The 12920-nt window shown below is 39.5% G+C and overlaps 1 non-coding gene across 1 annotated transcript; it reads left to right on the forward strand.

Annotated features, from left to right (window-relative positions):
- Positions 1–2024: 2024 nt before the first annotated feature.
- On the forward strand, positions 2025–2128 carry LOC121103160. The gene has a single exon (XR_005835318.1). It is a non-coding gene; the product is annotated as a small nucleolar RNA U13 (small nucleolar RNA).
- The last annotated feature ends 10792 nt before the right edge of the window (positions 2129–12920 follow it).

Below are 12920 nucleotides of genomic sequence, written 5' to 3' on the forward strand. Positions count from 1 at the left end.
TTCCTGTTGAGGTGGTGTTCCAAAGTGACTGTGATGTGGACTGATGGCCAATAAAAGATTTGTATGTACAAGGAAAAAAAAAAAACCCAAAAAACAAAGTGAGTCACGAGACAGACCAATATGTAGATTTTCGAAGGAATAGTAACCCATCTTGGACCCCATGCCAACTCTAAGAACATTAAAAAGTTTCAGATGTGGGGGGACTCAAGGACAATTTTGAAGAGATTTCTTTGGAGAAAATTTATGATTTATTTTGTGTCCCAGATCACCAAGCAACAGAGATAGAAAGTTCCTCCCAACTCTCCAGTCAAGGACTTTAAGAAGCCCTCTTGGAGAACTTGATATACATCTCCCTTGGTGGGGGGATGTGGAGGGTAGGGCAGACTGGAGCCTTGTTGACTTCTGACCAAGGAGACTCATGCAGGGGAGCTGGGTGGCTCAGTCAATTAAGCATCTGCCTTTGGCTCAGGTCATGATCCCGGGTCCTGGGATCGAGCCCCATATTGGGCTCCCTGCTCGGTGGGTTGCCTGCTTCTCCCTTTCCTTCTCCCTCTGCCACTACTCCCTGCTTGTGCATGCTCACTCTCTCTCTCTCTCTCAAATACATAAATAAATAAAATATTTTAAAAAAGAAGAAGACTCATGCAGAGGGCAATGAGTTTCCAAGAATGAGACGATGTGGAGTACCGTTGGAAAACCAGAAGTTGATGGAGAGCAGCAGACAGAAATTCTTTTGCCCATGTCACAGGAGTGAAAGGTGGAAGATACAAGCAAGGAGCCTCAGAAAAATCTACAAAAGTCTTCAACACAGAAGAAGACAGCTTTAAACTCTTACTGGACCTTTGGACCCTGCAGTTCCAATCATAATTCCCATTAGTTTGACGGAAATGTATACATATATAAATCAAAGGCATGTACAAGATGTTCATAGCAGAATTTTTCATATTAGCTCAAACTGAAAGCTTTCTAAATGTCTATCAACAGTGGAATGGATAAGTAAATGTGATATATTCATAGAATAGAGTATTATCCAGCAATAAATTAGAGAATGGCTTGCTGAATCATTTAATCACATGGATAAATCTCACACCCATTGAGTGAAAGAAACCAGATACAAAATAGTACACTCCGTATAATTCCATTTATGGAAAGGTAAAAAAAAAAATAGGCAAAACTAATCTATATTGATAGAGATAAGCATAGTGATTAAGAGGTGGTATAAGGGAGAGTTCTGGGGTCTGGAAATATTGAGTTTTTTGATCTGGGAGCTAGTTACATGGATGTTCTCATTTTGTAAAGCTCCACTGCGGCGTATGATGTATAATATTTTAATCTAAAAAATTACAGACACAAATTTCCTAGACCCAAAGAGTATGAGATGATCTTACGATAGAAGTTAAGTATAAATTGTCTGCTCCCGGTTCTACCTCCTTCCTCAAAGTAGTAAATGAGAAAAGAAGAAATTCACTATGTTTTCCTCCGTAAATGCAAGCATCCCACCTGAAACCAGGCCCTACCTAAAGGTGTGCAGCTGGGGAAATCTTAACCTGTGCATGCAGATTGAAGTGTTAATATATGTTGATTCATATCTTGGACAAGACATTCTAATTACTGAATTAAAAATAGATTTGCCTCTTATGATGTTGTCTGGACTTCCAATTATCTAAGCGTGATCAGAAAAGTCAAACCTGAGCTTCATTCAGGAGGGTGGAATAAACCTTGCCCACTGAGTACATTTTAAAGGGATCATGAGAAACAACATATAGGTGCATTTTTATTATATCCTACCGTTTTGCTTGTTTAATATACCACTACAGGGGCGCCTGGTGGCTCAGTCGTTAAATGTCTGCCTTCGGCTCAGGGCGTGATCCCAGCGTTCTGGGATTGAGCCCCACATCAGGTTCCTCCGCTATGAGCCTGCTTCTTCCTCTCCCACTCCCCCTGCTTGTGTTCCCTCTCTCGCTGGCTGTCTCTATCTCTGTTGAATAAATAAATAAAATCTTAAAAAAAAAATACCGCTACAGATCCTTTTGTAGTTCATAAGCGTGATAGTTGAGTGTTCACACTGTTGTGTGGCTTTTGCCTCCCTCAAACCTTGTTACAACATCAGCACATTACCTGTCTGACATGAAAAAAAAAAAAACCAAAACCACTTACACTATCAATGCAAAAATAGGCTTTTGGTTTTAAGAAACAGGAAATTAATAAGAGAAAGATAATTTCTTAATGTAAAAATAATTTCTAATGCATAATCAGTCAACCAGTCAAAGGTATATTTAAAGGGAGTAAATGTAAGAATTATTTCACATTAGGGGCGCCTGAGTGGCTCGGTTGGTTAAGCGTCTGCCTCAGGCTCAGGTCATGATCTCAGGATCCTGGGAGTGAGTCCTGTATCAGGCTCTCTGCTCAGTGGGGAGTATGTTTCTCCCTCTGCCTCTCCCCCTGCTTGTGCTCTCCCTCTCTCTCTTTCAAATAAATAAATAAAATCTTTTTTAAAAAGGAATTATTTCACATTAATGTCACAAATAAGATAAATGTTGCCCCTTTTATTGAGAAATTTACTGAGAATTCTATCCAATGTGGTAAACTAGGTAACACAAGTGAGTTATAATTGCCAAGACTGAAGAGAAAAAACTGTCTGGGGTGCCTCGCTGGCTTAGCTGGTAGAGCCCATGACTCTTGATTTTTGGGTTGTGAGTTCAAGCCCCACATTGGGCACGGAGCTGAGTTTTAAAAAATTGCCATTATTCAGAGGCAATATAATTATTACCAAAATATTCCAAGAGAATGAACTAAATGGATATTAGCATTAATTCTGAGCTATCTTCAGGTAACTGTAAGAGGAATATATTAAAAGTTAATAGTTTTTCTATATATATTATATTTATATATACATATGATTGTGTTATATGATATACAAATATATATCATATATGACTGTTATATTTATATATTCATGTGATTATATTTATATATCATATAATTCATATATATCCTATAAATATAATCATATGAATATATTAATCATTTGAATATAAAATATAATATATAACTATAATATATTTATCAAACAGGCAAAGGTAACCTGTTTGATAGAGGTCAGGAGAGTGGTTGGATTTAGAGTAATAGTCATGACTGAGAGGCGGTCGAGTTAGAGGATGTAATGGGGGGAATCCCATTTACAACAGTGAAAAACCAGGCCAAACAAAAATAAACCTTTAAAACCCAAGTAATAAACTTAATAAGAATTTAAAAGACTCATAGGACAAGAACTATTAAGGTTTATTGAAGTACATAAAAGAGAGTCTAGGATAAATGGAGGAATATGACATCTTCCTGGATGGGAAGACTCAATATCATTAAAATGTCAATTATCCCGTAAGTAATCTAAATATTTCATGTAACTCCTTGATAAATGAATTCTAAAGCTCCCCTGAATGGTTTCCCGTCTCATTTAGAGAAAAGGTCCTATACCACCTATTTTCCTCCTATTACTTTTATTCCTCATATCCCACCTCTCTGCTGTTTACTCTCTCTCTCTCTCTTTAATTTATTTGAGAGGGCTAGAGCGCATGAGCGGGAGTGGAGGGGCAGCAGGAGAGGGAGAAGCAGACTCCCTGCTGAAGAGGGAGCCCAACTTGGGGCTCTATTCCAGGACTGTGAGATCATGACCTGAGCAGAAGGCAGATGCTCAACTGACTGAACCATCCAGGCGCCCCTGTTCACTCTCTGTTTTAGCCATATTGGTTTCCTTGTTACTTCTTCAACATGCCAGGCAAGCTCCTGCTTTACACTCTTTGCAACTGCGATTTCTTCTTTCTGGAATGCTCTTTCCCTCAACAGCTGCATGCATACTCTCTCACCACCTACAGGTCTTTGATCAAATGTCATCCATTCAGGGAGGCCTCCCTTGATTACCTAATCTAAAATTGGAACGACCACATCTACCCACCACCCACATGAACTGCCCTTCCCTCTTCCTTGGTTGGTTTGTTTGTTTGTTTTCGGAACACTTAAGCCTATCTGGCCTGCAGTATATTTTTTTTACTTGTTTATTGCCTGTGTCAAGTGTTGACTTTCTCTAACATACCCCCCCACACACACAGACAACCTGTTGATCAAAAAAACTAAATTTACTTTTAAGGGAAAACATCATGACAGAGTCTAAGGAATGACTCAAAATGATGAAACTGGGGAAAGGTAAAAGAGACGCAGGGCCTGCGCTAGAGGATTTTAAGGCAGGTCCTCCAAGGGAATGAGTAGAGTTTATGATATAAAAGTTTTGGATTAGTGGACTCAGTGAAACAAAAATCTTAAGGCGAGTCTTTTTTTTTTTTTAAAGGTTTTATCTATTTGAGAGGAGAGGGAGAGGGCACAGGAGCATGGCAGGGGGTGGGGCAGAGGAGGAGGGAGAAGCAGACTCCCCATTGAGCAGGGAGCCCAACACAGCTCCATCCCTGGACCCTGAGATCAGGACCTAAGCCGAAGGGAGATGCTTAACCCACTGAGACACCCAGGTGCCCTTAAAGTGAGTCTTGATGGGCTAACAGTTTTGATAAATAAGCTTTTTACTCAATTCTCATTATATTCCCCAACCAGCAGCTAATATTTTGCTTTGTGATTATTTAACACAGGGACTTGAGAATTATGTCAGCTTAATTTGCAGTTTCCCCTTTTATCATTCTGCAGGCGAATTGGCAAGGCCAGTCATCATTTGGGGACATCATCAATCTGGATCCACACCATGTTTGCGGTTGTGGTTGAGTGTATTTTCTGAAGGTAGTTGTTCCAGTCTCCATGAGTGTCAACTTTTCTTGTTCTTCTCGGCAGAAGATCATCAGGTTACACGATGACTGCACAGCAGCATTTAAGATTTTGGAATTCTCCATCTGTACATTGCAACACAAACAAACGCTAATCTGATCTGGGTGAACCTATCCAAACTAAATTAAGAAAATAAATTCCATTTCAACTACAAAGGGCCCACAGAACCAGATATTTGGGTATTAGACAAATTATTTTGTTTCATGATATCTTCATTTGTTTTTCAGATCTTTTTTTGTGATATAAAGGACCCCAGAGAAATATGAAAAAATGTAAGTACACTATTATTTTCCTCATACAGTACATGGTCTCCTTTAAGAAGAGAATATTATGTCTAATGACTCTATGTTTTGAGCTCTCGTCTACCTAATCTCATGAAAGTCTTAGGGGAGAAGTTCCTTGGCCTTAGACACATTATTTAGTTTTACTACTTTCTGAACCACAGCATGTAGGATTACTCCTATTTTTTTAGGTGTCTTAGAAAGGATAAAATGAAAAGTTTTGGGTATACGAAGGCAGTCCAAAAAAAAAAAATTCAGTTCAGTTTTCAGTTTTTGAACTCAAATCACAGACCAGTTTCCCTCCTTGTTGAATTAAGTTATTTAAATAATTGTTTTGTTCTGGGAAGGTGAATCTGTGGGCTAAAATAAATCCTCAGTGATACCAGGGCCTATCCTGAAAGCAGGCATCAATTAACCAAATATCCCTGTCCAATCTGCTGGTTGCCATCAGTCCACCAGTTGCCTTTTGTGTAAGATCTATAAAAGTGGAACAGTCTTTGAATGTACCCCAGCTCTTTTGGAATCCTCTTCAAGCTCTATTTCTATTGGTTGCAAAGGCTAGCTCCTACAAAAGTTTCCTACGGTGAGTTTGTCAAAATGCCAATTTTGAGAGCACAGCTGTTCACAAGCTGCCCTCACTTCAGATACCTCATTTCAGCCACAGGACTGGGGCTCTCCAGCTTGACTCTCACTTCTGACCAGTTGGCTACAAGTTGAGGGGGTCCCATGATCACCCTCGGGTTTGGTAATTTCCTAATTATCTGTGGGAGACTCACAGAAAACATTAATAGTGCTCACTAATACTTGTGATTGCAGTTTTGTTATGGCAAAGGGCTATAAAAGAGAATAGATGCATAGGGTGAAGTCTGGGAGGGTTTCAAATATGAAGTTCCATCGTTCTCAGGGATATGTTACCCTGCCAGCATTAAAGTGTGAAAATACTCAGAGTATTGCTAACTAGGGAACTTAATTCGAGCTTCAGTGTCCAAAGTTTGTATTGGAGTTTTACTACATAGGCATGGCTGATTGAATCATTGCCTGAGCTCAGTCTCCAGGCTTCCTTTCTCTTCTGGAGTTTGAGCTGATTTCACGTGACTTAAACCCCCAATCCTGTAATCACATGGTTGGTCTTTCTGGCCTGGCCATCCCCCATCTGAGTCATCCCAGTTATCAGGTGTGGTCTGAGGGGTCCATCATAAATAACAAAGATACTCTATCACTCAGGAAATTAAAAGGGTTTAGAGATTATCTCCTAGGAACCAAGGCCAAAGGCTAGCCAAATTATTTGTCACAGAGTCCCCAAGTATTATTTCTTTGGAGGGGAATATGATAAGGAATTTCTGGCTGTTTAACCTGTTGCGCTACTCTCAAAAAATCACTTAGTGATTGGATTCAATTACCCAGGACATTAACTGATTTATTACAAGGAACTAATATAAAATGAAAATGAGCAACACCCAAAGGAAAACAAATAGAAATTCAAGAGCTGGCTTGATTTTGTGTTTTAGCCAAATCACAAGGAAAATATAGTCAAGCATTAGACTTTTACCACGGAGTGACTAGGAATGCAAGAATCACTATTGAACATAGGGATGCCATAGATATCGTAGTTAACACTCCAAAACCTTAAAGCAACCAAGAGGAAATAAAATGGCTTGGCAAATGAGGAACAAAAGCAAGCTGACTGAAGGATGGCACTCTGTACCTCCAGTCATCCAGATTTAATTTCATGAGCCTTGCTGGAAGCTATCTGCTTCATGTAGTCATCTTATTGCTCCGAAAGTCTTAGGCTGCAGCTATATCCTCCTGATGTTGTAGATTCTGGTTAGTAGTTTTCCAGTAATTTAACAGCGACTGACATTTCTTTACCTGAGCGAAGTGGTTTTTAGAATTAACTCTAGATTCTTGCTGTAGCATTTGTTGTTTCCAGTAACGGATAAGGTCCTTTTCCTCAAGGCTCAAAGCCTATATTTCTCTGAAGTCTCCTCCTCAAGATGAAATAATGTGAGAATAGAGGGAGTAGAATTCTTTCTTGAGATGTAACAGAAAATTAATATAGAAGGATATAGTCAATGATTATCCTTTGAATAGAAACATATTATGAAGAGGAAGGAGACTCCAAGTTTTTTTATTTGTACCACAAAGTTATTATCATGGTCCCTGATTGACAAAGGCATCAGAAGTTAATAGCCTAGAGATAAAATCTATCTGGAGACAGTTATTGTACCAGGCTTTGGATGTGAACAGAAGTACGTCTTGAAGAAATGTCAGTCAGGGACCAGTCAGGAGACAGAAACCACATCATTTTTTTCGAACAGGGAAAATTAATATAAAGAATTGTTAACTGGTAGGAGGTAGAGGTAAAAGAAGTTTCTAAGGGATCCAGAATAGCAGGTACAAAAATGTAGCTACTACCTCTAGGCTGAGGAAAAAGGAGCAACACAGGAACTAATGACTAGGAAAAGAGCCTCCTCCCACCTACCACTCCCGACGCTGTGATTCGGACCTCTGCAAAGAGGACGTCACTACTCCATATACAGCCACCCAACCTGCCAGGGGTGGAGAAACTTGCCAGGGGTGTCTGCAGGAGGGGCCCACAGTTGCTGGAGAGCATGGGCAGGCTGACTCAGTCTGTAGAAGTATCTAGCTTTTGCCAGAGGATATAGGTGGGCTGGACCTTGTCAAAGTTGCCTCAAGAAGATAGAGCATAGGGGCGCCTGGGTGGCTCAGTCAGTTAGGCGTCTGCCTTCAGCCCCGGTGATGATCTCACCTTCCTGATCGAGTCCCGTGTTGGACTCCCTGCTCGGGGGAGTCTGCTTCTGCCTCTGCCTCTCCACCCGCCATGTGCTCGCACTCTCGAGCTCTCCCTCTCAAATAAATAAATAAAATCTTAAAAAAAAAAAAAAAAGAAGAAGAAGAATAGAAGTCTAGAGCCTTAAAAAAAGACATCTTCCAGCAGCTGTGGCCTGTGGCCATGCAGTGTCACTCCATTGCCCTCTGCTGATTAATCATAACATCTCATCTGCTGGTGAAAGAGAAGTGATTGTAGGGCCCAGGACTAGTATCACAAATCAGGGCAAAAAAGTGCAGATTTGGAGCACAGCAATAATATTAAACTGATAACTGATGCAGAGAATATCCAGTCATTGAAAAATACCAATATTTTTATTTTTATCCTAATTGCAATAAAGAGTTCTCAGAATTTGTCAGAAAATGAGAGGGGGGAGAGCACAAGCAGGGGGAGCCGCAGGCAGGGGGAGAAGCAGACTCCCTGCTGAGAAAGGAGCCCGATGTGGGGCTCCATCCCAGGACCCCAGGATCATGATCTGAGCCGAAGGCAGACCCCTAACTGACGGAGCCACCCAGGCGTCCCAACAATGTTTCAAGTTAATTAAAATTTAGAGAGTATCAAGCAAGCCTAATTGTTTCTACTATCTTTCTTGCATAAGTTGAGGGACTGAGTCTTTGGCTGAACTGGTTGCTATTCCAGTAAACTCAAAGAAAGTTGTGATTCATAAGAAAGCTTAACAATCTGATCATTCTGAATTTGGGAACTGAATGTGGGACAAAATCAAGAAAAGTTGTCTGAGGAGATAAGAAGCAAACATAAGTCATTTTACTAAAAGACAAGGAATAGTTGTAGGTAATAAATAGGAAACACACAGCAATAATGTTCGTAGGAACTTAACTTTTTTTTTAACTTCTTGTCAAAATGATTCAGAAGCATGCCAAAAATCTAGAGAATTAATTGAATATTTTAGGAATGAAAAATAACTCTTGTTTACCCAAGCCAGAATGACTAGGTTGTTTTACAGAAAAAAAATGTAGATTCTAACTTTACTTTTTGTTTTCCATCCATATAATAAGTTTTTTAAAAAGATTTTATTATTTTATTTATTTTAGTGCACGCATACGAGAGAGAGAGAGAGTTGGAAAGAGAACGAGAACAAGTACATGAGCAGAGGAAGAAGGAAATGGGAAGGGAGAGGGAGAAAATGTCAGGCAGACTCTGCACTGAGTGTGGAGCTCAACTTGGGGCTGGACAAAGGGCTCGATCTCACGACCATGAGATCATGACCTGAGCTGAAACCAAGAGTCAGATGCTTAACCGACTGAGCCACCCAGGTACCCCTCCACCCATATGATTACAGTAAAGAATACATAGGCCCTCAAATTTGTCTTTTATTACCTTTTTTTTTAAAAGATTTTATTTATTTATTCGACAGAGATAGAGACAGCCAGTGAGAGAGGGAACACAAGCAGGGGGAGTGGGAGAGGAAGAAGCAGGCTCATAGCAGAGGAGCCTGATGTGGGGCTCGATCCCATAACTCCGGGATCACGTCCTGAGCCGAAGGCAGATGCTCAACTGCTGTGCCACCCAGGCGCCCCTATTACCTTTTTTAAAATCTTAAATAAACCTTTTAAAATTATCTTTATATACTTTTCTATTATGCATTTAGACATGCACATGTGTATATATAATATGCATAATATATGAATATGCCAATAGGTGACTAAATTAAGGCATTTAAGTAGCTTTAAAATGTATTTAACACTATCACTATTAAATAAAACAATGTATATATTATGCTGTTGGGTGTAACACCTTTTTTCTTTAAAAAAATTTTTTTAATTAAGTAAACTCTACCCCCAAAATGGGGCTTGAACTGACAACCCTGAGATCAAGAGTCCCATACTCAACTGATGGAGCCAGCCAGGTGCCTCAAGTTTAACATCTTTACATGCTGCAACAATATCCTTAAACAGCAAACAGGCATACTATATTTATGGTTTTGATTGCCTATTCCTATTTCTATTTAATAATTCTCATTATTACAAACATAACCAGAGTAATCAATTTTGAATAAACAGAAGAGAAATTAGAAGGGAGGAAGCCAAGACCTGTCTTGCTTATTTTTCCCATGGAGCACTTATTATACCACTTTAATATATTTTGAGATGGGAGAATAATGCATACACACACACACACACACACACACACACGGGTATGTGTGTATATACAAATATAGTAATTTTAAAACATTTGCATATCTTGCTAATCTATAGTCATTATATATATAAAAACAAGGAGCAAGAGTAATTTAAAATTATGTTTAGTGTTCATGTTTGTTTACATAAAAATTATTTGGGATACCACAGTATATTTGTTAATTATCTTATTTTAATATGAATTTAAGGTCATGAAGTTGACCAAAAATCTGTAAATTACAATTTATGTTACCATTGCATCCTTAACACATGTAGTAGTACAAGAATCCGTGAGATAAAATCCTTTAAAAATGTCCGTTATTGCAATTTCATTTGGCTAAACACAATTTTATATTTGTAATCTTAAACCATCTGTGGAAATAATAACTTGCTGGACCTACAGAATTAACCTAGAAATTTTAAAAGTTTAAATCATAAGAAACTAAACCCAAGTCATGTATTTAAATTTTTTTGTTTTGTTTTTATTTTTATTTATTTATTTGACAGAGAGAGACAGCCAGCGAGAGAGGGAACACAGGCAGGGGGAGTGGGAGAGGAAGAAGCAGGCTCCCAGTGGAGGAGCCTGATGTGGGGCTCGATCCCAGAACGCCGGGATCACGCCCTGAGCCGAAGGCAGACGCTTAACAACTGAGCCACCCAGGCACCCCCCAAGTCATGTATTTAAAAAACTATCTAGGGGGGCACCTGAGTGGCACAGCGGTTAAGCGTCTGCCTTCGGCTCAGGGCATGATTCTGGCGTTCTGGGATCAAGCCCCACATCAGGCTCCTCCGCTATGAGCCTCCTTCTTCCTCTCCCACTCCCCCTGCTTGTGTTCCCTCTCTCGCTGGCTGTCTCTATCTCTGTCGAATAAATAAATAAAATCTTAAAAAAAAAAAGACTATATAGGGCTAATGTTTTTGTTTTGTGAGAAAATCAGGAAGAAGACTTAAGGTGTTTTAAGCTAAAGTTCAATCCCTATAATGTGTCTAAAGAATTACCTATTTTCAGTAATATTACACAGATTTTTAATAATTATAAATAATTTTCTGTATATATAAAACATTATTTATTTATTTATTTCTAAAGTGGGCTCCACATCCAGCATACATGATATATGCACACAAGCCCCCCAACACAGGACTAACTTCTCTCTGCAGTCCTCTGGTCCACCCTCTCTTCTGCGGTAGTGCCTCCTTTTTCCTTTTGGGAAATCCTGACTTCTCACTGTGGGAGACATTCTCCTCCCTAGAAGTATGGTTTTCTAGATTCAAGTTATTTCATCTAGGACAGTAGCTCAGAGCTTCAACAGAGAAATCTAAGGTGAGCCTTGGGAGATGAAATCCAGTCCAGCAGTCCCATGTAGGTTGTTAACAAATCTGGACCTCTTTCGGATCTTCCCTCCAGAGATAAATGCACATAATCTCTTTACTTTTTTGGAAGTCTATTGGATGGGTAACTACTGGATGAGAAATACATACATTCCTATCACTTAAGGATAAATAGCAGAGAATGCTTGTCTATATTTACAAGTAGAAGAGGAACACTTTCCTATTACATAGAGTTTGCAAGAACACCACTATTTATGTTGAAGTAATTATTTTACATTGTTATACATGCCAATTTTAGTTATTTTCTCCCATTATTGCCCTTACCAACCCCCCACCCTGACATTTCTGCTTTCCAGCTGTGTTTTTTAGATTGGCCAGGAATAATAAATAGACTCAGTACTTAACAATATGTTTCTTTATAGGATGCTACCTGACCTACAAAGACTTGGCTATGGCTTTATAATAATTCGTCTTAAAGTTATGCCAAGTGCTACGGGGATTCATCTTCCCTTTGTGGGCTTTCCCATGTGAGGGTCTGTTTCTCTCCCCTCTCCGTACCTGCGAGTTCCTTAGCTCCCCATCAGATGTCTGCCCTTCCTACCCTCTTTGATGTTTTTCTACATTTAGTTGTGCAGTTTGTTCCAGCTTTGGGCATTTGTGTTGTTTTATGGGTTATTTAAACTCATGTGAGTGTTATGTAGTTACATTCATGGGAGGAGGTGAGCTTAGGTCCTCCCACTCTGCCATTTTCCCTAAAGTCTTCATGGTAAGGTTATGAATTAAATTCTTAGACCTGGCAAATTCTCTGCTCTAATTCCTGATGGCAGTGGTGGTGTAATAGTGGTTTCATGCTTCCCAGGACATAAGATAAAAATGACATTTCTAGATGTTACTGAACTTCATTAATGAGCAGATAAATGCAAATTAAAAGAACATCAGAACAATGAGGTGTCAGGATGCCTGCGTGGCTCAGTTGGTTGAGTGTCTGCCTTCAGCTCAGGTCATGATCTCAGGGTCCTGGGATCCAGTCCTGCATGGGCTCCTTGCTCCTTCGGGAATCTGCTTCTCCCTCTCCCTCTGCGCCTCCCCCACTAGTGCGCGCGCGCACTCGCGCTCTCTCGCTCTCTCTTCCTCTCTGACAAATAAATAAATAAAATCTTAAAAAAGAAAAAGAACAATGAGGTGTCACTTTTTGCCTATCAGATTGGAAGTTTCCATACAGCAAAAATACCCAGTGCTGGCAGGGACAGAGGGAAACAGACATTCTCTCACAATATTGTTATTTCTTTAAATTGATACACTCTTCCTAGAAGGTAACCTGGTATTATGTATACAAAAATTTAAATATGCTGTCAAATGTTGACTCCTCAAAAGCTCACCATAAAAACTGTTGCTGAAGCAAAGTTAAGTTTATTAAATTTGCAGCAATAAGGGAGAATACCACTTGACTGAGCCTTAGCGGTATCTCAAAAGGGAAAATTAGGGCCAGTTATTTTT

The sequence above is a fragment of the Ursus maritimus genome, unplaced genomic scaffold, assembly GCF_017311325.1.
Source record: "Ursus maritimus isolate PB19 unplaced genomic scaffold, ASM1731132v1 scaffold_17, whole genome shotgun sequence".
NCBI lineage: Eukaryota > Metazoa > Chordata > Mammalia > Carnivora > Ursidae > Ursus > Ursus maritimus.